Here is a 24,561-nt window from a genome sequence, read left to right on the forward strand (position 1 = left end):
AGCTTAGTACTGCTTTTCATCCGCAGACGGATGGACAAGCAGAGCGTACCATCCTGACCCTTTAAGACATGTTCAGAGCATGTGTTATTGACTTCAAGGGGACTTGGGATGATCATTTCTGCTGATAGAGTTCTCTTACAATAATAGCTACCATTCTAGTATTCGGATGTCACCTTTTGAAGCACTATATGACCTAAGATGTAGGTCTTCGGTTGGGTGGTTTGAGGTAGGAGAATCTGCCATCCTTGGCCCTGAGATCGTACATGTGGCTATGGAGAAGGTGAGAATGATCAGAGATAGATTGTCTACTGCATACAGTCATCAAAAATCCTATACAGACAACAGATAGAGAGCTCTAGAATTTGAGGTGGGTGATCAAGTCTACTTGAAGATATCATCCATGAAAGGGGTGATGAGGTTTGGTAAGAACGGTAAGTTGAGTCTGAGGTGTATAGGTCCTTATGAGGTCTTGCAGCGAGTAGGAAATGTTGCCTACAAATTGAAGTTACCTCCAGATTTGGCTTCTATTCGTCCAGTGTTTCACGTTTACATGCTTAAGAAGTGTCTAGGCGATCCAGCATCCATCCTTCCTGTTGAGGGGTTAGGAGTTGATTAGAACATTTCTTATGAAGAGGTTCCAATCGAAATTTTATATTGTCAAGTAAAGCGACTGAGGAACAAGGAGGTTGCCACCCTGAAAGTCCTATGGCGGAACCACCTTGTTGAAGGAGCAACGTGGGAGGCTGAGGCTAATATGAAATCCCTCTATCCTCATTTGTTCAGTTCTTGAGGTTAGATATTCTTTTCCTAATGTCTGATTTATGTTTAAGAAACTCTAACTTCTAAGTGTTATAGTCAACTTGGTGTGATAGGATACTAATCGTATGTTTTATAGTAACACTATATCAATTAAACGAAGTTATGTTTGCAATTTATGTTGATGTTTTTGTGTAGAATTAGGCATGTCTTCTGTGTTGCATGATTTGTGATGTGCATTATGTTAAGTGTGATTAAGAAGGGAACTCCTCAATCTTAAGTACGAAGCCTTAGATAAATTTGAATGGTAAGCACAACCCAAATAAGTGTGGATAAAATGTTCACAAAATAGAAATGTTAAGTAAGATGAAGTAACTTTCGAAAATTACCCTCTTTGTTTAAATAATGTGTAGTATCATTTGGGGACGAATGTTCATGGGCGGGGGGGGGATAATCTAACAACCCAAAAACGACTATGCTAAGTAAGACCTAAACGTACCTAGAATGTTGATATTTAATTAATCAAATAAGGTTTTAATTGGTCAAAACGATTCAAAGCTCGGTGGTCAAACCACAGTTTGACCGGATCTCCACACTCGGGTTCGAGCCGAGTTGGAGGCAATAAAGTGACGATTTAAATGATTTCAATTTAGGCAAAAATCAGGAGGGGCATTATAGTAATTTAATATGTATATTATAATCTGATTTTATCAATTAAATTGTGTTGAATAAGTCAACAACAAACACCAAAGGAAAGAGATACACAACCTCCACTAGGAGTGTACTCAATGTGCACTCTTAATACATTATATATCCACAAAACTTTTTTCAGCTTTACTTTTCAATTCAAAAACAGAAAACAAAATAAGCCTACTGTTCTAAAGAGTTCTCGGCTTCATCATTAAAAAACTAAAAGAAAAATTGTATGCCTAAGTGCTTTAAGAAATCACGTAAAGGAATTCAGTTGTGAACAAGATGCAAGGCTCGGAAGAGGGCTTTGTGTGTGGGTTAGGACGTCTGTTCGGGGCTGGTTGTCAAAGCTGAAAAAGGTATGGTTTTTATTCTCTCTTGGTCCCTTTTCCAAAGTCCCCTAAGGTTCAATACGTATTCCAATCGAAAAGTAAGGTTGCCCCGTTGCATGCCCCTGTCATTAGATCCTCTGAAAAATTGATGCATGCAATGGTATGTTTATTGGTGGATAACCTTAGGAGCGTTTGTGATTGTGTGCAATGTGCTGTTTTCCGATAGTGTATGATCATTTTATGTGTGTCCGTTTTTATGTATGCTTTATATACACAATAATGCTAATACCATGTAATGCATTTTACGCATTGCTTTCAAGAATGTGGTGAATTATGTTCTATGTAATTGTCGTGTTATTAACATATGATGATGAAATCATGATGTTCATGGAAATTAAATGAAAATGATGTTCTAAAATGAAAGACTAATTTCTGAATTAAAATGAGTCTAAGACTCTCGGCCATGTACATGAACGCACAAAGAAATGGTACGGATATATGGACATAAGTTCAGGCTAAAGTATTGGTTAAAATTGATATAAAAATCTAAACCAAATTGTCTAGACTTAAGTGTAAGTAAAATGAACTTAAGGACCTAATGGTAATTTTAGAAGACTCGGCTAAATTCAAATAAAGAAAATGCAACACCTAAGAATCGAACCGAGATCTCAAGGTTCTAACACTAGATGAAGAGGTCTTGATTAAATTAAAAAGAAAATGATGTTGTGTGTAGGATGGGAATCGAACTCGTCCTCAAAGCCAAATGTGTGAGATATATAAGTCTCACATATTATCAAAAAAAAATTATATGCTTCCCAAGGGATTCGAACATGGATACCCTTCACCGAAATTTTGGGGAACATAAGCCTTACATACAATAAAATAAAACGCAACTACTACGGATCGAACTCGAATTCTCTTGGCCGAATATATGAAGACACATAAGTCTCACACACAAACAATGAAAATAAATCAAAAGAATATATGCTGCTCAAGGGATTCCAACACGGTTAAAGTCTAAGATCACTTAAATCATGAAAATGAGCCTTATGTATGATGTAATTAAAAAGTGTACTACCATGGGTGTAAGTACACTAAAGGCCATGTGCATGGCATATGATATAAGTTAATGGTAATATGAAGAAATGAATATTCACGTAATGAGGTGAGTAATTATGTTCAACTATGATGCTAATGGGAATGGTGAAAACATGCTAAGATGCTAAGATGAATGGTGTGACAACTCTCAACCAAGCCTAAGTAAAGATCACCAGAAGTACTCACCTAAGAGAGTTTTAAATATTTAGAGACAAGTCTCAATCACATTCTATATGTAAGTGTAAGGACAATTCACACTTAATATGGAAAGAAGAGATGAGAAATCATCTAATGAGCTATGAATACCTCATGATAGAAGCAAGTTTCGATGATGTATGAGTTGAATGTAAAAAGAAACTCAAAACTAAGCACCGCTAGGCCAGTTATGAGTGGTGATGCCTTCTTTCGGGAAGGGAGGAGGTTCACGTAATTCTCATTAATATGAGAATGTCCACCAAGGTGGGTATGGGTCTCCCTAAATCTCCTAGTCTTTGAACTTTGTTGCCAACATAGGAAACTAGGTTGGTTCGAACCCATAAAGCTATCATGTTCTTGTTTCTCTTTGGCTTGTGATTCCACCTCTTTTCGGTGTGGGGAAGACACATTATTTCATGATGCTCACATGATCTACGTAGGTTAAGGTTGAAATCTCCTTAAAGTATGAAGGATAATGAAATGAACGATACAGAAGGTGTTTGTGCAAGACAATCACGAGGTGAAACCGGACTCAAGTAATGACATTATGTCATTCTTTGTCATTGCACTTCATGATCCCGATTAGAGTCTTAAACTTTATCCTAGGTATAGCTTGTGTTTACATCAGCCTATGAATGAATTAATGAATAATGTGAAGTAGGAATGAACGAATGAAGCAGACTCTGTGTTTGCTAAAGGAGACCCTCGGGTTGAAGTCCCATATGTTGGGCCCTCACTTGAGATGTGTTAATTCTACGTCCATGATTCCAAGGTCTCGTGGATATGAAATTTATGATAAATGAAACATGAAATGTATGTTATGTTAACCTATGTATGATGTGTGACATATTCATGGTATGACCTTCCTATTACGAATCAGGCAAGTCAAGAGACTTTACGTTCTAAGAAAGCATGTTGATTAGGAAGAGTCATTCTTGTTCATATATTACCATTATGTGTTGGTACATATACCCATACTTAGTACAAGTGTGTACTAATTCCATACAATATTACTATTTTAGGTGCAGGCTCAGGTGGATGTTGAAGGTATCATTGCAACTGTTCGGACTTAGAGATTTCATCCGAACATGGTAGGTCCTCATGCATTCAAGGATGCCATCCATTACATCTCTTGCTTAGTAGTAGGTTTGAACTAGTGGAGTATGTTCCACTAGTGTTTGTTTCCCATTTTATTCAGACGCTTGTACTGGTGTCTTTTGGAAAGTATTACTTATGACATGAGATTTTATTTCTTTCAAATTCTACGTTTCTATATCTAGATGGTTGATGTATGAGCAATGAACTTCCTTAAAACACGTTTATATGTTCGCGATATGAAGTCTATGTATACTTAAAGTATAAACAAAAAAATTTTAAATTTTCCGCTAAAATTAACCATATGAATGTGATGAATGCAAGAAGAGGCTTGTGTGCGATCTCTGAGAGGTCAATGACGCGCTTGCGATTTAGATTCCTGAATCCGGGTCATGGCAGAAGAGGTAAATTTCCTATCCAACCAAAGCGGTTGTTTTCATTTAAACTACATGAGACAGGGTGGTATTTAAGGTTTTAATGGGGATGAAGGTTGAAAGGATCGTGATCGAGAGTGGAGAGATCGAAATCCAAATTTGAAGGATGAGGAGAAGGATAGGTATGTGCCTCCGCACGAGCGCCAAAACCCAAAGGATTCGGAAGGTGGCCGATATGAGGATATACTTTCTCATATCCTTAACAAAGTTGAGGCTCCAGCAGATTTTTACAAAAGTTAAAGATGATGTGGCGGCCGTATCCAGACGGTTACCTCCAATTTTGTCTTGTTAAAGCAGTGGAGGCCCAAATGGATCATATCTCATCTCATTTGAACCCAAGACAACAAGGGGATTTGCCTAGTAAGACTATGGCAAACCCCAAGAATGAGGCTTAAGTGTGGACTTGCATCGTGCCACAATATGGAGTTGAATTGGGAGGCAACCCAAGACCCTTTATTGTTGTATTTTTGTTTTGGTAAATGACAGCATGTTGTTTGTGCAGATTAAAGTCTGTAAGGTTTTTGAAAAGTGCAGGTTGGCAAGCTAAAGGTCCAGTCGGCAACCCTGACTTGATACGCCAATTGACCAAAAGACAATTTGGATGTGGGTTCTGTAAAGCTCGACGATCTCAGGAGTAACTTGGCAAATCGCTAACCAGGCCAGCAATCCCCCATCTAATCCACCATTTGGACCCCACATTCATTTGAGATCGTTCAAAACTTGGCGAGGTTAGTGTCCACTCGGCTTGTCGGCGAGTGGACCGGTGAGCACGACTGATGTCGTCGAATGGCACTTGGCGGTTTTTAAAGGCCAAATGTTTAAACTTTCAAACTTTTCATTTCCCCTCACTTTCGAACTGCACAAACTCACACATATGTAATATTTTTAGTATTTTGGACTATTAGAGTATTTTAGTCGTTGATTTGTGCTCGAATTTGGATTGCATTTCCGCCTAGCATTTCAATATCATTTTAATCGGCAATTTAGGAGGTTTTCGAACCCTAAGTTTTTTTTTGAGAAATTGTACTCTTATGCAAATTATCTTATCATATTGACGTGTGTTTTGTCTCTCTGATAGGATTAGAATTTTTGATTGTCTATTTTTAATTTGATAACCTTGCCTCTAATGTCTTTCATGTTAGATTTCCATAAATTTGTGATTTATAGTGAATTGAATTTTGTGGGGTTGTTCTTGCATATTTTTTTTTGGTTGGGTGAAGTATGAATAGCCCGTGTTTTTGCCGAACAACATAATTTGACCAATGATAGAGCGCGTGATGTCCCTTTTATGGGAAAAAGTCAACAATTGGCTAAATTTGCAAAAACTGGGAGAAGTCTAAGTATCCTGAGGTGATGGGTGTTGTGGGTCTTGATTTAATCTCTCTAGTGCATGCTTTGATCTAGTTTTCAGGGGTTGCGGGGTCAAATTCGAGAAGTTAGATTAAAAGTTGACATGTTAGGTCGTTTTGCGAGCTAGGTCGAGCTCGCCGAACCTCTTGGTGGTTCGCCAAAGTTCCCCATGTCACCTTTAATTTCATACTTCACTTGTATTTGGGTTCTTTATATTTCGGTTAGATGCTTGAGGTCTCTAAAGGCACTCAACCATCGCCGAAAGTCCTCTTATTTGCCCTTTGTGTGCACCCCTAAACTTTTTTAAATTATAACTTTCAGCGGGCTAATCCTGGCTCGCCGAAAGATGTCGGCGATCCGCAGAAAAGCATTCCCATTGCCAGCCTACAAAATTTTCTGAGATTTTTCAGTCAATCCTTTTTACGAGCCCAATTTAGTTTACCAAAGTGATTCAGCGACTCGCCGACTAGATTGGTGAGTATGTCTGTAACCGTTTTTCTGTGTTTTTGCTTGAAGGTTTTCTAATTTTTTTATGATGTTTTGCAGATATGATAAAACTAATATTGTCATGCCACCCCGGAAAAGAGCACGAGATATCACAATAAATGAAGGGGAGTCAAATCCTCCCAAGAAAGGAAGATAAGAACCTCCACCTTGAGATAAAGGCAAGGGTAACAAGCCCATTTCTATAGGGAGCCAGGACCTTATATTCCTTGATATGCAACTGTGCGGGCCTTTTTGGTGGAAACACCCTTGGAATCTCCTAGTGGTCTAGTACTGTTGTTTCTTCTGAGGTAGGCACTAATGCCCAGATGGAGCAACTCTGTACATAGGATTCCTTCTTTACCTCCCTCAGTGTGTCACTTTAATTTAACTTTTGAATATTTTTGTTTGCATTTAAGGACAAATGACTTTATTTGTTGTGGGCTGAGGCTCACCTTTGTCTGACAGGATTGGCTTTGTTTATATAATTGAGTTTGAGGTTTAATTGTGTTCTATACACAGCATATTGTGGATGATTGAGCTTATGGCTCCTTCTTTTTGATTGTAAATATTTTTGACCCTTCGAAAAAATTAGTCTCACCTCTTATTTATGTTTCATGTGGTTGTTCTTTTGCAAATATGAGTATCAGTCTTAATCAATACCGATGACTTGAATAGATCTCTAAATTGCACAAACATGAATGTGAAATCTACGGTGAGGCAAAATGAAGTTGCATAGGCAATATGTGAACTTCTTGCATCTCATTATGATTATACAATTATGAAATTGAGTTTCTAATGATGAACATTGCACACTAGCAAAAGCGTGGAGTGTTGTGTTTTTCATTGGTGTTAATGCTTTCTGTGATGAGCTTACTGTGAACCATGGATGATGACACCTTGAATTTTCGTCTCTAATTTGGTTGACTAAGTGATGCAATCTCTTGTAATGATCTTAGGCAACTTTGAAAAGTGTAAAATAATTTGACATATACCTCTTATGTGGCCTACCTTGAGAGTGTGTGATCCTTGCTTGAACACATATTGAGCCATAACCTTTTCTAGGACGAAATTTGGTGAAATTGTGACCTTTCTACATCCATAACCCATAATCCCCATGAATAGCTAAATTACGCCAAAATCCTTGGTTGGGGGGATGGTGAAAAGAGAAGGTAAAGCAAGAAGTGCAAGAAAATACCCTTTTGACCTGCCGTTTTGAGAAAAATGGAACCCCTCCACATAAAAATAAAAAATAAGGAAAAGAAAGAAAAAGGAAAAAAACAAAAAAGTTATGGAATAAAGTTATAAAAGTAAAAAGAAAATGTGGTTACCAACAGTCCATGGGAACTGAATAATGGGATGGCTTCTTTGCACGGATGAAAATGATGAAGAAAGAAAAGAAAGGGTTTCTCACACCATATATCATGAGGTTTACAACCATTGAGCCTAAATAAACATACATTTGCACTCATCCCATTAAAATCCTTAAAAAGACCTTTTTGATCTAGAGTGAGCTAATCAATTGTTTATTGGAAAATACGGACAAACCTATGGATGAAATCATATATTTTCTTCATCTTTGTGAGTATGAACGTTGCATTTGATTCTAGAGTTAAAAATTTTGAATCATTGTGTGTGAATATGTAATCAACTTTTGTGTAAGGTCATTAGTACACCTTTGTTGAGCTTGAACTTATTCTTGAAGCAACTATTCTGATCTTGAGATTCTTTGATAATGGTTAGTCAAAAAAATGAATTGTTGAGTCCACAATTGATCCTTGCACAAGTAAGCTCGGTCTTTTTGTGTGCATTCATGATTGAGTCTTGTGTAGAACTTCTTGAGAAATCTTTTTTGAACTGCGGAACTTGAATTTACTTCAGGACAAGCAAGAGTCTAAGGTGGGGGTGTTGATGAGCCCACGTTTTGGACTCATTCAGGGATTTAGTGTCTCGGAGGCATATTTTATGCCATAAACGATATAAATCCTTGATTTTTAGTTATTTAAATTGAGGAACTAAGCATGGACACTAATGAGAAAAAACAAACAAGGCAGCTGAAATAAAGAAGAAAAAAAGGCTTGAGGATTGTATAACTCATTGGGAGAGTCACCGAACGGCCTTTGGTCTCGCCTAATGTTCCAGTGTGCCAAACCGTGAAGGATAAGATCAACTCAGCAATAAAAGGGGTAGTCAAAAAGTAACCAAATAGTTCCTTGATAAAGTACTCTATCTCCCAAAGTTACAAAACCTGAAGACGATGAAGTCCAAAAGAAAAAAGGCGATGGAATGGACCAAAAGGCGTATTGCCGAGTGGATCGGCGATCCAACTTACTATGCCGAATGTACCTTCACAACACGCTCTTGACAAATCATAAATACATGTGTAGATTTAAATTTATGAAAGGATGGAGACAGAGAGAGAGCTGAGACTTTTATTATAAAGTTTTTCAGTTTTCAATAGAGAGTTAGAATTGAGTATACAGACAATATTTTTCCTTAGCTTTGAAGATTTGAAGATTTCTATTTCTGAGAAATTGGAAGTGCGTGTTGAAGATTATTCATGTTAGACCTTTGTAAAGACAATATAAATCATACCTAGTTGATGAAAATGAAATTTGGTTTTGGTTTTTTGCTTTTTTACTATGTATAACGAAAACCTCAGTTCTTGGGGTGTGATTATGGGTTGATTTAGTTATGGGGTATTGCTATTTGATAGTCTAAATGTATTTTTAAAGTGATTTTATTCAGTAATTGTGGCTTAATCTAAAGAGTTGTATTTGTAAATTTGATACGCTCAAATTATACTTTCTTAAAGAAGTATAAGCGGTCGTATCAAATAGAGAACTCAATTATTAGGTTGGGGTCGATCCCATGAGGAAAATGGTTTAGACTTAACTTTAATCTACAATTACGTCTATTTAGTCAAGTCCTTTCCGAAAATAGTTAATTAAAAGGGGGGTCTTTGTGAAAAAAAATGTTCAATTATTTCTAAGTAAAGCAGGTAACAAGATTAAAACTTTGGTGTTTATCAAGTAGTGAGAAAAACTAGGGTGTAAGTGTTCCCCATAGGTTCAGAACGTGGTTATTCTAGATATAACAATTCTTTCCTAGTGTCTTGAATGCAAAGTAATAAGTTATGTATCTCTAAATCCTTGGTCCGGCATTTAGAGAATTTCACCCCGTACCTTTGTCCGCCTACGTGTTTCTAAATTACTAAACCTTACCTTTACCTCATATTAAGCATCACATTCGATATATGGCTTAGTTACTACTTTGCATCAATCGAAACCAGCCTATTTGGATAGTGTCCACTAAATCTATGTAGATCATTCTTTTCCTATTAATTACCCCCTTGGTCCGGCAAGTAGAAATAGGGCATGTTCTAACGCGTGCACTCCTTAAAAAGACTTCTAAATGAAAGAATTATCAATACATGCAAGAATATATTCTAGAATTGTTATTTAGATAGTTTTACCTTGTTAATCACCCATGGTTCCCATAACCCTTTGTGTGGATTTAGTTACCCATGCTTAGAAGAACAGAATTTATATTTGTTGAATAAATCATCATGAACTAATTTGAACAAGATTGAAGAAAATCCAGAAAGTATACTTGAAATAAAAATTCACTTGAGAATCGATTCCGAAAATTTGAATTAATTCCCAAATTTCAAAGTCAAGTCTCTAGTAGCAAAAGTATGAAAAACAATAAAATGTCTAACCCCAAAAACGATTTATTTCACCCTATTTATAATAAAAAAAGTTCTAAACTAAAAGGAGTTCAAAATAAGGAATGTTTGTCCCATAATGCGTCTTCAATCGACGACTCCACAAACTGTTCATTGATGGAACGCCAGACCGTCGAGTGCCGCCGTCGGTCCATACTTATCACCTTCTTCAAGCCTCCAAATCGCATCTTCTCTGATCAAATCAACGGACAAATAGCACGGTCCGTCAATGCACTTATGGGCCATCGGTACATATCGTCGTTCCATACATAGCTTTTCTCCAACACCGGGTACTAGGGAAGTCACTGACCACATCGATGACTTGCTCGCATGGTCCGTCGATCAGTCGACAAACCGTTGATCCTTCCTTAGCCCCACACTTTTTAAGAATTCCCCAAGTTGCTTCCCGATGCTCGAACCTTCAGTCGACGGTCACCACGTACGGTCCATCGATGAGATGACGGGCTGTTGATGGCTTCGTGGGTCATTTCTGCACAATTTTCTGCATGTCCTTTTTGGACAACTATCCTGCAAAAAACCCGTTAAAATTACTACAAAAAGGCCCTAGACACACACTAATCTTAAGGAAAAAGTATTCAAAGTACCTTGAAACCACGGTACATCAACACCCTCAACTTAAATTTGTTGTTTGTCCTCAAGCGACGCACTATTTCTCACCACAACACCTTTGTACAAAAGTATCCTCTTTTAAGATTTCGCAATCATATGGCTATCCATCCTAACTATTTTCATTGTTTTATTACATGATTCTACTCTTAGGCTCACTATACTCATTCATGTGGATCAGACCATGAGAAAGACTCACCACAAACCAACACCTCTACTCTTTTATCTCTCACAAAGGCACTAACTCTCCAATATTTCAACTAGTGTTCTTACTTCAAAGGATATCCTCCTTTTCGCACAGTGATTTGACATTTGAGTATAATGGTCATTATTCAATAGTTCGGCTCCAAAAAACTTCACACCTAGTTGTTACTGGTCGCCATAGGCTTGACCTTATTTTCAATGCTTAGGTTCACCATATTAAACTCTTAGGATCATGATAGGGCTTTCTTGGCTAGTAATGTAGGCTCTGGGTTAGGGTTGACACATATGGGTACATTTTAGTTACTTGTGGCCCTCGTTGACATTACGGCTTTTATCGTCTATTATGCCCTACTCTTCCTTTTCTTGTACTTTTTGCCTTATTATTTCCTTTTTGTGCAAATGACTCTTACATAAACACTTCTTTTATTTTTATATTTATTTATGTTTTTTATTCTTTTAACATGAATTCCACTTTGACTTAGTCACTTCTCATTTTTTTTGTTTCTTTTTACATTAATCCTTTTAACCCCACTTTTCGGAACATTACTCATAATAGTCACCTTTAACTTATGGCTTTGCCATAAGTCGGGTTCACAATAACAAAGGTTGGGTCGGGTCCAAGATGATATCGGTTTCTATATTAGCCACCCTCAACTTATGATTTTGGCCTATGTTGAGGTGCACATGTCCAAGGAGGGATTATGGACTACACGTTATTCCTAGGGAATCTGAGTCATAGAAAGGTCCATTGTAAGCTCAAAATATTTGGATAAAAAAGGGATCAATTTCATTTGGTTTCCTTTTATTTAGGCTAAATATCGGCTAATTTTAACAAGGGCCTACGATCCTTTCCTAATTGTCTAACACATATTTGTTTTTGCAGGACTAACCGGGCAAGTTCTAGCTAGGTACCAACAGTGGAACAATCAACCTTCCTCACACTCTCTTAACACCTTATTACCCTACCAGATTATCGAACACCTAGTTCGAGTGTTAGATAGAGGGTTATCCAATGGTACATCTCTATGTCAGGCTTAGAGCCACACATTCAACATTCACTATACCTAATCATGGAAGCATTCTCTTTAGAATGGGATATCATTCACATTTATCCATCATGCTTCAGATTTCACATTTATACTTTTTCAAGATACTAAACATGCCGGTTCAACAGAAAAAAAACCAAACTCTTAGGGCGAAAGAACACATGCAAGAAAACCACCAAGAGAGGATCATGAGTTGCACTACTAAAACTTCACCCTAGCACTCACTTTCCATTTACCCCACCCCAAACAAAAATACATGCAATTGTCCCCACTGCATAAAAATATAAATGAAAGGTGGTAGGTGAAGCAAACCTGAGGCACATAGCGCCGAAGATCAACAAGCTGGCGGGTCCGGTATCCTGGAATGTTCTCCATCAGTAGTGTCCGGAGCAATGTATACACCCTCAGTGGTGCTCCTCTTAATAGCCTCTAATCTGGAGCTAGACGCCCCAGCAGATAACTCATGAGCCCTAATCTTTCGGGCCTCCTCATTAAGTAAGGAGGATCTCCTCATAACTTCCATCTCTATTCGCTCCTTCTTCCTAGACCGAGCACTCTGACCCTTACTGGTGTGACTGGAACGGTGCCTATTGGCACGCTCACGTGGTGGATGCGGTGGTGCAGTGGTGGTCTGGAATAGTGCAATAAGCACTATATCCTCAGCAAGCTCCGCAGATACAACCTAAGGCTCGGGTACCCGCATGTCTAAGATGGCATCAACATCAGCCCTCGGACATTCCACATCAGCGTGGAGAGTCGTCAAATCAATAGTGGGGTCTTGGCGTGCAAGGAATATCAACTCAAAAGCATCGAGGTGCTGATGGACCGCCTAAACCCTTCTCTCAGTCTGCTGAGCAACATTCTTCTCAATTCGCTCCTCAGCCTCGGCAATGGACATCTGCATCCAAGTCTGGATATGGTGCAATAATGTGTACATTTGGGCCTCTAGCTTCTGGACTCTAGCAATCGGGACTAGTGCTACTGATGGTGTAGATCGGGAGGAACTCGGTGCTCCACTAGTGCCTGAGGAATACTCGACCGAGGTAGTGTCGGTAGGCTCTGAAATAACATGATCACCCCCTTGAGCTTGCTATACCGTATCTGCGAGGTTCTAACCCAACGTCTGTGCATCCACTTGGGGACCTCTATTTGGTGCTGCCTGATTGGTCTCATCCCTGATGATACCTATGTACACTATCCCGATATAATTACAGAGAACATCTATGTGCCAAATGGGCACTTCAGCAGCCCTACACAACTCAAATATCATATAGGGGATGGGGTAAATGGTCGAGGTCTTAATATCCCTCCTATGGATGACAGACAGCAACAGCCTCGGAAAACTAATACCGAACCCGCTGACCATACAACAACCAAGACCGCTCTATCCCATGTAAATATGTTGTCAGCAGCTGTGGGGGATAAGCGATTGCGGACCAAAAGCCAAATAAACTTGCCAACAAATGTGAGGTTGGCCTTCTTGATAAGGCCTCTGGGGTCCAGCACCCAGTTTGCGCCCTCACGGTCTACGAATATGTGCTGGGCAATCCACCTCTTGGTGGTCTCTCTTAGATTCTTATATCGCTTGAAATGTCCCTGCTTAATCACATCCCACCTATAATCAAACTCGGGGGTGAGGGGGACCCTGTTGGCATCGGTATCTGTACCATATAAGAAACGGCAAATGGTAGGCAAAGAGATATCCACCCGGCAGCCACGGACTTGAACATATGTAAGTGGTGCCTATTTGGCGGGATTAGACCGCCTAACCAAAGAACCCCTGAGAGTCGCTACGTATGAGACGTAGAACTCTCACACCAACTCCTTATTGTAGCATCCCACACTCCTAGCCATCCACTCGATTTTGTGGCGGGTGAATAGGTCATGTATCGCAGCGACACTTTATAGACTCCCTGTAAGAACCCGTCGCTCAACTGTCAGAGTCCGAGTCATGACCCCTTTATCATTGAGCAACTTGGTGTCCCAATATATGGTGCTTCCCCTCTACGCAACACTGTTTAGGTTGTCAGGAACCGGTGCAGGATCCTCATGTTAGAGTGCCAGAGCAGACTTCAAACTCTGGGCCTCATCAGATGAGGCATTGTGTGCAGGTGCATCCGAAAGAGTGGGTCCCTGTGAATCGAAACCAGAGCCAGTGGCCTTATTCGAACCTGTAGAGTGATACGACTCAAAACTGGAAGCCTCCTCGAAGCCAGACACTCCTTAAAAACCCGAGGCAGACCTAGATGGTGTGTCGGTCAGTGTTCGTTACTCATCAAACTGGGAGGCAGTGACTACGTCGAGCGCCCCCTTCTTGGGCGTGCCCCTAATGGATTGAGTAGCAGGTGGCGGGGTATATGTGTCTGGGGCACATACTCGGGATCTCGCTCATCATAGGATGATCCAATCAAACGATGAGATGGTGCAATGTACTTGGAAAGTCCCCTAGAATATAAAATATCCTATTTGGGGCCATTGGTACCTGCAAAGGAGAGTTATTAGTTTTATTGTAATCATCTTACACACACAAAAGAAGCAAAATAAAAATTTGGAACAAAAGACACAGTCGAAGTGCAGTACTATAGAAGTGGGCGACAATCACTATCGACGGTTGGTCGATGAAACGTCGGTCCATCGATAGGTTCTGTCTGTGGATACATAGCGAAATTGAGAAGTTACAGATCCACTGTACTTGCAGTTAGAAACAACGAACGTGCAACATGGCTCGTCGATTAATCGACGGACCGTAGTCCACTTCCGTCATTGGACACTTAGAAAAATTCAGAAAGCTTAAGGGAACAGGGTTTCAGTTAGGAACGATGGACGTGCAGGATGGAACATCAATCAACCGACGGACCGTAGTCCACTTTTGTCGTCCTAAAGTTAAGCAAATTTCTGGTGCAGCTATCGATGGTCCGTCAATTGACCGACGGTCCATAGACGGGATCTTTTGCTATTGGTCAGAGACAGGTTTTGTAGACATTCTTTGCACCCCAGCAATGGAAAATTTCAAGCATATTAAGACAAACAACTTTAAATAGCAAATAGCCAATAACTTCTTCAATCCTAGGGCTTCGATTATTCCCATTTTGATCCTAGATTCTAAGAGACTATGAAGCCCTAAGACATAAAACAACGAATCAAACATCATTCAGAGTTCATTTAGACATTTAGAACCCCAACCCATTCATTTTCTACTCATTCTAAGGGACATGAAACCCAATTTTAACAAGTTAATCATGTAAAGTTGTCCCTATGCCAAGACCCACATACAATCTATTCGTTTTCTCATACAAATAAACGAGAATCCATTGAGAAGATTAGAATGACATACCACTACGCTGTAGTGGAGTGAATGTGAGGGTGAAATTTTCAACAACAACATCCGATATGCCCGCCTTCAAACACCGACCAGAAGATGCAAGAGATGGATGGGGAATTAAGGAGACTAGGGTTTTGGGAGTTTTTGGATTGTGGAGAGGATGAGAAATCAGGAGGGAATTTAGATGGAATTAATGTTGGAGTGAATGGTGGAATAAGGGATTAAGGTGAGGGAAACGGTTGAGGAGAATTTGAAAAGGTCTGGGGGTAACTTAAAGGGTAATTCAATATATGACTGTCGGGTCGTGTTTGGTTCATGGGTTCTGGAGAACTAACGATTCCCTGTCGACGGACCGTAAGTCTTTCGACGGTCCGTCGAATACTCAGTCGATTGTCCCCTAACTTAGACAACATTGAAAATCATAACTGAGATCCACGGGCACCATCGATTGTCCGTCGATGGGACGACGGCCCTTTGGTTGGTTCGTAAATCAATGCACTAGACCAATTTCTGCAGATTTCCTTTGGTTTGGTCCCTGCACGTTGAGCGCCCAATAAGCCATTCTTTTTGTGTTTTCTGGACACCTTTTAGACACGGACCCTAAACTACTATCTAGCCAACAATCTAAAACAAAATAAAAGAAAATCTACACATGACATTAAGTAAAAACCGAAAGAATGCAACTATTCCTACAAAGACAAGAAAAACCATTGTTGGCTAGAGGATAAAGATTAGGTTGCCTCCCAATAAACGCTTGATTTAACGTCGTGGCACGACGCAGGACTCTTGATTTACTCAGCCTTCATCAAGATGGTATGCCTCAAATACTTCATTTGCATTTTCCGCATGCCCGAGGTAGATTTTGATTCGTTGCCCATTTACCGTGAACCATTCACCCTCCTTGTTATCCAACTCAACCGCACAATGAGGGAACACTTGAGTGATCAAGAATGGACCAGTCCATTTGGACTTGAGTTTGCCCGAAACAAGCGCAACCTAGAGTTGAACAAAAGCACCAAGTCTCCAACCGCAAATTCTCGCTTCTCAATCTTTTGGTCATGTACTTATTCATCTTTTCTTTGTAGAGGGATGAACTTTCAAATTCCTTCAAGTGAAACTCATCAATATCATTTAACCCATTTAATCTCTGTACCGCTGCTTCATTCCAATCTATCTTAACTTTCTTCATCGCCCAAATGGCCTTGTGCTCAAACTCAACCGTCAAGTGACAAACCTTCCCATATAAAATTTTGTATGGAGACATACCTATAAGACTCTTGTATGCTGTCCGGTAGATCCAAAGAACATCATCAAGCCTCCTTGACAAATCCGTTCTACTAGCATTCACCGGTTTCGTCAGAATTTGCTTGATTTCTCTGTTTGACACCTCAACTTGCCCACTAGTATGTGGATGTTAAGGAGTGGATACATTGTGGTGAACCCTATATTTCTCCAATAACCCTTTGAACAACTTGTTGCAAAAGTGGGATCCCCCATAACTAACAATGGCCCTATGGGTGCCAAATCTGGAGAATATGTTCTCTTTCAAGAATGTGGTGAAACTCTTCCCTTCATTGTTTGCAAATGATATGTCTTCCACCCATTTTGACACATAATCAACCGCCACATGAATATACTTCATCCCATGAGAACTGACAAAAGGTCCCTTAAAGTCAATGCCCCATACATCAAGCAACTCAATTACAAGAATGGGATTCAAAGGGAGATCTTTCCTTCTCGAAATACCTCCATCTCTTTGGCACCTGTCACAAGCCCAGGCGAACTCATGAGCATCTTGGTGGATGGTAGGCCAATAGTAGACACCTTGCAAAATTTTATGGGCAGTTTGGATACAAGTATAAAGCCCACCCACAGGCGAGAAGTGGCATGCCTCCAAAACACTTAGCATCTCAACTTCCGGGACACAACGGCGAATAAGATCGTCAGCAAAACTCCTATATAAATACGGCTCATCCCAAAAGAATTTTTTTACATCATGCATGAAATTTTTCCTTTGTTGAAAGGACAAGTCCGATGGAACTATATCACTAGCGAAATGATTCGCAAAATCAGCGAATCATGGAATCAAGTCATGAGAAGCGGCTAATACATGCTCATCAGGGAAAGTATCATCAATTTCGGCCTTTTCGCCAACTCACGCATAGCTTCATCCTCTAATTTGGACAAGTGATCGGCAACTTGTTATTCGGTCCCTTTTCTATCTTTTACTTCAAAATCAAACTCTTGCAACAGTAATACCCGTCTATTCAACCTTGGTTTCGAATCCTTCTTTTCCATCAAATATCTCAAAGAAGAATGATCAGTATGCACTACGACTCTCATGCCAAGTAAATAGGAGCAAATTTTTTTGAAAGCAAATACAACCGCAAGGAGCTCTTGTTCAGTCACACTATAATGGAAGAAGTCTCTCTATTACCTTAACTTTAGATCGATCAACCTCTATCCCCTTCTTTGAGATGCGATGACCCAATTCAATACCCTCTTTCACAATGAAGTGATATTTCTCCCAATTTAGTACAAGATTGCAATCTTCACACCTTTTGAGAACCTCGGGAAAGTGACTCAAACAATGCTCAAAGGAGTCACCAACCACTGAAAAATCATCCATAAACACCTCAATAGTGTCTTCCACCATATCGGAGAATATCGACATCATACATCTCTGAAAAGTAGCCGATGCATTACACAACCCAAAAGGCATCCTCTTGAACACTAAAGTTCCATATGGGAAAGTAAAAGTGATTTTTAATTGATCCTTCGATGCAATAGAGATTTTATTGTAACCCGAATAACCATCAAGAAAACAATACCACCATTTTCTTGCAAGATTATCTAACATCTGATCCATGAAAGGCATTGGAAAATGGTCATTTTCAGTCCATGCATTCAACTTACGGTAATCCATACAAACTCTCCATCCGGTCATCAGCCTCATTGGAACAAGCTAGTTCTTCTCATTAGGGACCATAGTCATTCCCCCCTTTTTTGGCGTACATTGAACAGGGCAAACCCAACTACTATCATCAATCGAATATATGACTGCGACATCCAACCACTTAATAATCTCCTTCTTCACTACCTCTTGAATAGGTGGATTTAACCATCGTTGATGCTCAATACTTAATAATGTCCGCAATAGTCCAACCAATGTCTCGTTTGAACCTCTTTAGCACTTCTACTAGACAATCAACTTGCTCCACATTCAAGTCCGCTTCAACGATTACCGGCAAAGTGTCATCTTTTCCCAAGAATACATACCTCAAATGAGGTGGTAGAGCCTTAAGCTCTAATTTTTAGGCCTCCTCAATAGATGGTTTCGCGGGTGGAGACTCATGATGCTTCACATCTAACTCCAATTTCTTTTTTTTAACCGAAAGTCACCTCTATCAAGTGTCGCAACCAATGACCCATACTCTTTAATACCATTATGCTAAAAAATCATGATCATTGTCACTAGTGCCTTAACACCAAGGCGCTCTTCAACTTGTACCTCAGACGAACTCTCAATCCTATAGGATATCGCAGATACCGTTTGGAGCTCACCACTTTGCCTCATGGACCTGCAAATATTGAAAGTCGCTTCTTCATTGTTTAACCTAAACTTCATCTTCCCTTTATGCATGTCAACTAAGGCACGTTTGGTAACAAAGAACGGTCTCTCAAGAATAATAGGCACCTTAAAGTCCACCTCATAGTCCAGAATCACAAAATTGGCCAAAAGTATAAATGACTCCACCTTCACTAACACATCGTGGAATATCCCAATAGGCCTCTTCACCGTTCGATCGACCATCAGTAACCGCATCGCAGTAGGCTTTGGGTCACCCAAACCCAACTTTTTGTAAATAGAGAAAGTCATGTGATATATGCTTTCCCCGAGATTACATAATTCTTTAGCAAAGTGTAACAACCCGATTGTACATGGAATAGTGAAAGCGCCTGGATCTTCTTTCTTTTGCACAAGAGACCTTGTAGCAATAGCACTACAATGTTGCATCCGATCATCATCTTCAAAACTAATCGATCTCTTATTAGTGACGATATCTTTCATAAACTTTTCATAGTGGGGCATTTGTTCAAAAGCTTCTATCAAAGGGACATTGATGGAAAGCTATTTCAACATAGTAATAAAACGCCGTTATTTACCATCCTCAGTCTTTTTCACCAAGCTTTATGGGAATGGTGGTGGTGGTCTAGGAACGGGAGTCACCTTTTGAGGTATTTGTGATTCTTTCCCCGATTTGTCTACCAACTCACCACTAACTTCCACTACCTCATCATCTCTTCTCATCTCATCTTTTACGCTAGACGGCATAGGTGGATCAATGGTTTGTTTGCCCCCTCGTGTAGTGACTGCCATGCAATGTCCATCATTTTTTTGATTTTGGACACTGTTACTAGGAAGAGTACCCGGTATACGTGGGTTCACAGTAGAAGACAATTGGGCCATTTGCAGCTCAAGATGCTTGATTGAGATTGCATGTGCATCCACCTTTTGCCAGATATTAGCTAAATCACCTCTCAATTCTTTGGCGTGCTCATCAATAGAATCAAACCTTCTCATCATCTTTTGCAACATGTCCTCAACTCGTTCTGTACTGCCTCCACCATTCCTAGGAGCAAATTAGGAGAAACTTCCCGATATTAAGGTGGAACATAGGGCCCACTTAGATTGTTTCTCCTAATATAGTTACCCATGTTGAAGTTGTTGTTGCAGTTGTAGTTTCCATCTCGAACATAATGACCCTCTCGATTGTAATTCCCATAGTTTCAACCTTGATTTCCTTGACCTTGGTGCCAATTCTCCTGATTGGATCCTTGGGTGTTCGGGCGAAAACCCCCCGTCTTCTCATTAATTGCATAAGAGTCTTCCTCATAGTAAAATTCATCTACTGGCGGTGGTGGTTTAGTGAAATAATTCACCGCATTCACTTTCTCTGCACCCATAGTTACATGTTTCAATACCAACCCAAGCTTAGTCCGCATTTGAGCCATCTATTAAAAAATATCATATGCACTGCAAAGGTGTTTCTTCCAGTTCCCGACTTTCTAGTGCTCCAAGCCTTTTTGTTTTGGGAAATTTTCTCCAACTTTTCCGCAATCTCTGCATATGTGCACTCACCATAAAAACCACCCGCAATAGTATCAAGTACTGCCTTATTGTTATCATTTTGCCCCTATAGAAGTACTCTTTCAACGATTCATCATCAATGCGGTGGTTTGGTACACTTCTCACAAATGAGGTGAACCTATCCCAAGAACTACTTACCGACTCCCCTGGAAATGGCACAAAGTTGTTCACTCTATCTTTGTGGTTAATCTTTTTAGAAACCGGGTAATACCCTGCTAGGAACACATCTCTCAACTGCTCCCAAGTATAGATCAAATTAAAAGGCAACTCAGTAAACCAAATCGCTTCCTCTCCCGTCACTTAAAGAGGGAACACCCTTAATTTGATGATATCCATGTCCAAGTACGGCCTCCCTACACAATTCTTGCACACCGACTTCAGTTTGGCGATGTGAGCATGTGGATCCTCAGATGGTATCCCCGAAAACAAACCTCTAGCGTTGAGCATCTGCATCAAGCTACTAGTTACCACGAATGAATGACCTTGTGGTAGAGGAGGTAGGATAAGAGGTCCATCCGAATCGGTGATGTTAACATTGCCCCTATAATACTCTTGAGGGCGTAGGGCATGAGGTTGCCTCCTTAGAGAGCCCTCACCAGGGTTTTCCACGATCACTTGGTTATGAGCATCAATCGATGGAGAAAGTTGATGATTGATCCCATCACCAAGATTAGCAGGATTGTGTGAATAATTCATTCTGCATAGTGCACGGTTCAGTTCTAATAAAATGGAAGTATTGGTTCTCCTAGACTCCGTGTACTTTGCAAACACTAGAGTTCGACCTGAAATACAAAAAATCAAAATAACAAAATAAAATTAGAAAAGTATTGACTAAAATTCAGTAATTGCGCTTAAAGATAGTCTAAAAAACACTTTCCCCCCGCACTGGCGCCAAAATTTGATACGCTCAAATTATACTTCCCTAAATTAGTATAAGAGGCCGTATCAAGTAGAGAACCCAATTTTTAGGTCGGAGTAGGTCCCATGAGGAAGATTGTTTAGACTTAACTTTAATCTACGATTACGTCTATTTAGTAAAGTCCTTTCCGAAAACTGTTAATTAAAAGGGGGGTTGTGAAACAAAAATGTTCAATTATTTCTAAGTAAAGCAAGTAGAAAGATTAAAACTTTGGTGTTTATCAAGTAGTGAGAAAAACTAGGGTGTAAGTGTTTCCATAGGTTCATAACATGGTAATCCTTGCTATAACAATTCTTTCCTAGGGTCTTGCATGCAAAGTGATAAGTTATGTATTTCTAAATCCTTAGTCCGGCATTTAGAGAATTTCACCCCGTACCTTGGTCCGCTATGTGTGTCTAAATTATGAAACGTTACATTTACCTCATATTAAGCATCATATTTGATGTATGGCTTAGGTACTACTTCGCACCGATCTAAACTAGCCTATTAGATAGTGTCCACTAAATCTATGTTGATAATTTATTTCCTATTAACTACTCCCTTGGTCCAGCAAGTAGAAATAGGGCAAGTTCTAACGCGTGCACTCGTTAAAAAGACTTCTAAACGGCAGCATTATCAATACATGGAAGAATCTATTCTAGAATTGTTATTTAGCTAGTTTTAGCTTGTTAATCACTGATATACCATGATTTCATGGTATTTTTAATGCCTTTTCCATATGTTTAGTGAGTGTCCAAAAGCCTTTTTGTGTAGATTTTTATGTATGTTTTTCTTTATTTGCAGGAAATTTGTCCAAAGATGAACGTGGAAGTTTTTGAGCGAGAAATGCAGAAGCGACCACCTACGAAGCCTGTGACGGTCCGTCGAGCTTGTGACGGTCCGTAGGTGGCATCGTAGAGAAGCTGTTGAAGGAAGATGGGGAAGTCTGACCTAGTGTGGGATTACGTAAGTTTATGGCGGACCGTCATAGCCACGACGGTCCGTCCTGCTGGTTCATCACAATGATCTGAGAGTAGTCCCAGTACCCAATTTCCAAGAGGTTTAAGTATTAAGGAACAAAGACCCTCGATGGACCCTCGTGCTTGGAACAGTCAGTCATACCTTCCATTAAGAGTAATGAAGAAAGCAGTAGAAGAATTTGTGAAGTATGGGACGACGGAGGCCATGAAGTCCCGTCGTGACCACGACGGTCCGTCACGAGGTCCGTCGACTCGGACGTGTTTTGAAAGATTTTCAGTAATTAGAGTCCTTCTTTTATTAGGTTTTTGTTTTTTTATATATAGTTCGAAAAACCTCATTTTTTTGGTGAGACTCTTTGACAGTAGACTCTTTGATCTTAGACTTTTTGATCGTTAGACTTTTGGATAATCTTTAGTTCTCTTGTTCAAGTATTGAAGTATTAATTTCAGCAATTATTACACTTTTTCTTGAATTGATTGTTGGGGATTTTGTTGATTAATCAAGTAAATTTCTGGATTTTGTTCTTTCTCATCAAAGTAAGTGCATGAATTATTATATTAAATATATGAATATTGTGACTATGACTATGGGTAACTAAACTCCATAACTAGGGTTGTGGGAATTATGGGTGAATAATGAGATAAAACCTAACTAAAATAGCAATTCTAGAATAGTTTCTTGCATATATTGATAATTCTTTCTTTCAGAAATCATTTTAACGGATGACCAACATTAGAACTCTCCTTAATGCTACTTTTCAGACAAAGGAGGTACCTAATAGGAAAAGGATTATCAACATAGATTTAGTGTATGCTATCTAATAGGCTAGTGTCGATTGGTACGAGGTAATAACTTACTCAAATATCGAATACAATGATTAATATGAGGTAAATATAACGGTTAGTATAGCAACACACGTTGCCGGACCAAGGTGCGAAGTGAAATTTTCTAGATGCCGGACCAAGGATTTAGAAATACATAACTTATCACTTTTCATGCAAGATACTCGGAAAGAATTGTTATAGTTAGAATTATCAAGTTAGGAACCTGTTGGGAACACTTAAACCCTAGTTACTTTTATTAATTGATTAAACTCCAAGATTTGAATTTGTTAGTTGTTTACTTTAATTTAGTTAGTTATTTTCATTAATTTAGAAATAAAAAACCCCCCTTTTATTGTTTTTTGTTTTCTAAGGAAATAATTGATTAAATAATAGTAATAATAGATTAAAGTTAAGTCTGAACTATTTTCCTCGTGGGAACGATCCCAACCTCATTAGTTAGGTTCTTTACTTGATACAACCGCTTTACTTCTTATTTGAGAAGTAAGTTTGAGCGTATAAAATTTTGGCGCCGCTGCCGGGGAAAGTAGTTTTTAGATTAACTTAAAATTATTACTAAAGTTTAGTCGATATTTTCTTAATTTTATCTTTTTATTGTTTTTGATTCTTGCAGTACTATTTTTTTTGTATGCCAAATACACAGAGAGGAAGAGAACCGTTGTTTCCCTACGATCACGAATTTGAGCGTACACTACACAATATGAATCGAAACTTGGGTATTCATGATGATGATCCAAACCAGAACATCCCAGCTCCTATTGATGTTCATGGTCAGTTATTACCCGATGATCCGGGTGAAAATCCACAAAGGGGACAAAATCCTGCTCCACGCCCTCAAGAATACTACAAAAGTTATGATAATATTGCAGACTTTGATTGGCCACTTGTCTTGCCCCCTCTACCACAAGGCCATACCTTTGTGGTAACTAGTAGTCTGATGCAAATGCTGATTGCTAGAGGTTTGTTTTCACGGCTACCTTCTGAGGACCCACATGCCCATATAGCTAAGGTAAGGGCAGTGTGGAAAATCTGTGTAGGGAGACTTGATTTTGATTTGCATGTAATAGGGATAAGAGTATTTCCTCTCTTACTGATGGGAGAGGCTGATATTTGGTTCACTGAGCTCCTTTCTAACTCAATTTTCACTTGGAACCAACTAAGTGACGTTTTCTTAGCACGTTACTACCCGGTCTCCAAGAAACTAAAACACAAAGAAAGAGTGAACAACTTTGTGGCACTACCAGGAGAGTCAGTTAGTAGTTCTTGGGATCGATTCTGTTCATTTTTGAGAAGTGTCCCCAATCACCGCATAGATGATGAGTCACTGAA

General features: G+C 39.4%; 1 pseudogene; it reads right to left on the bottom strand.

The window, feature by feature from the left end:
- Window positions 1–12,371: 12,371 nt before the first annotated feature.
- The window catches only part of LOC107009755, a 74,451-nt pseudogene continuing 62,261 nt past the window's right edge, over window positions 12,372–24,561 (bottom strand).

This window comes from Solanum pennellii, chromosome 2, assembly GCF_001406875.1.
Source record: "Solanum pennellii chromosome 2, SPENNV200".
Taxonomy (NCBI): Eukaryota; Viridiplantae; Streptophyta; class Magnoliopsida; order Solanales; family Solanaceae; genus Solanum; species Solanum pennellii.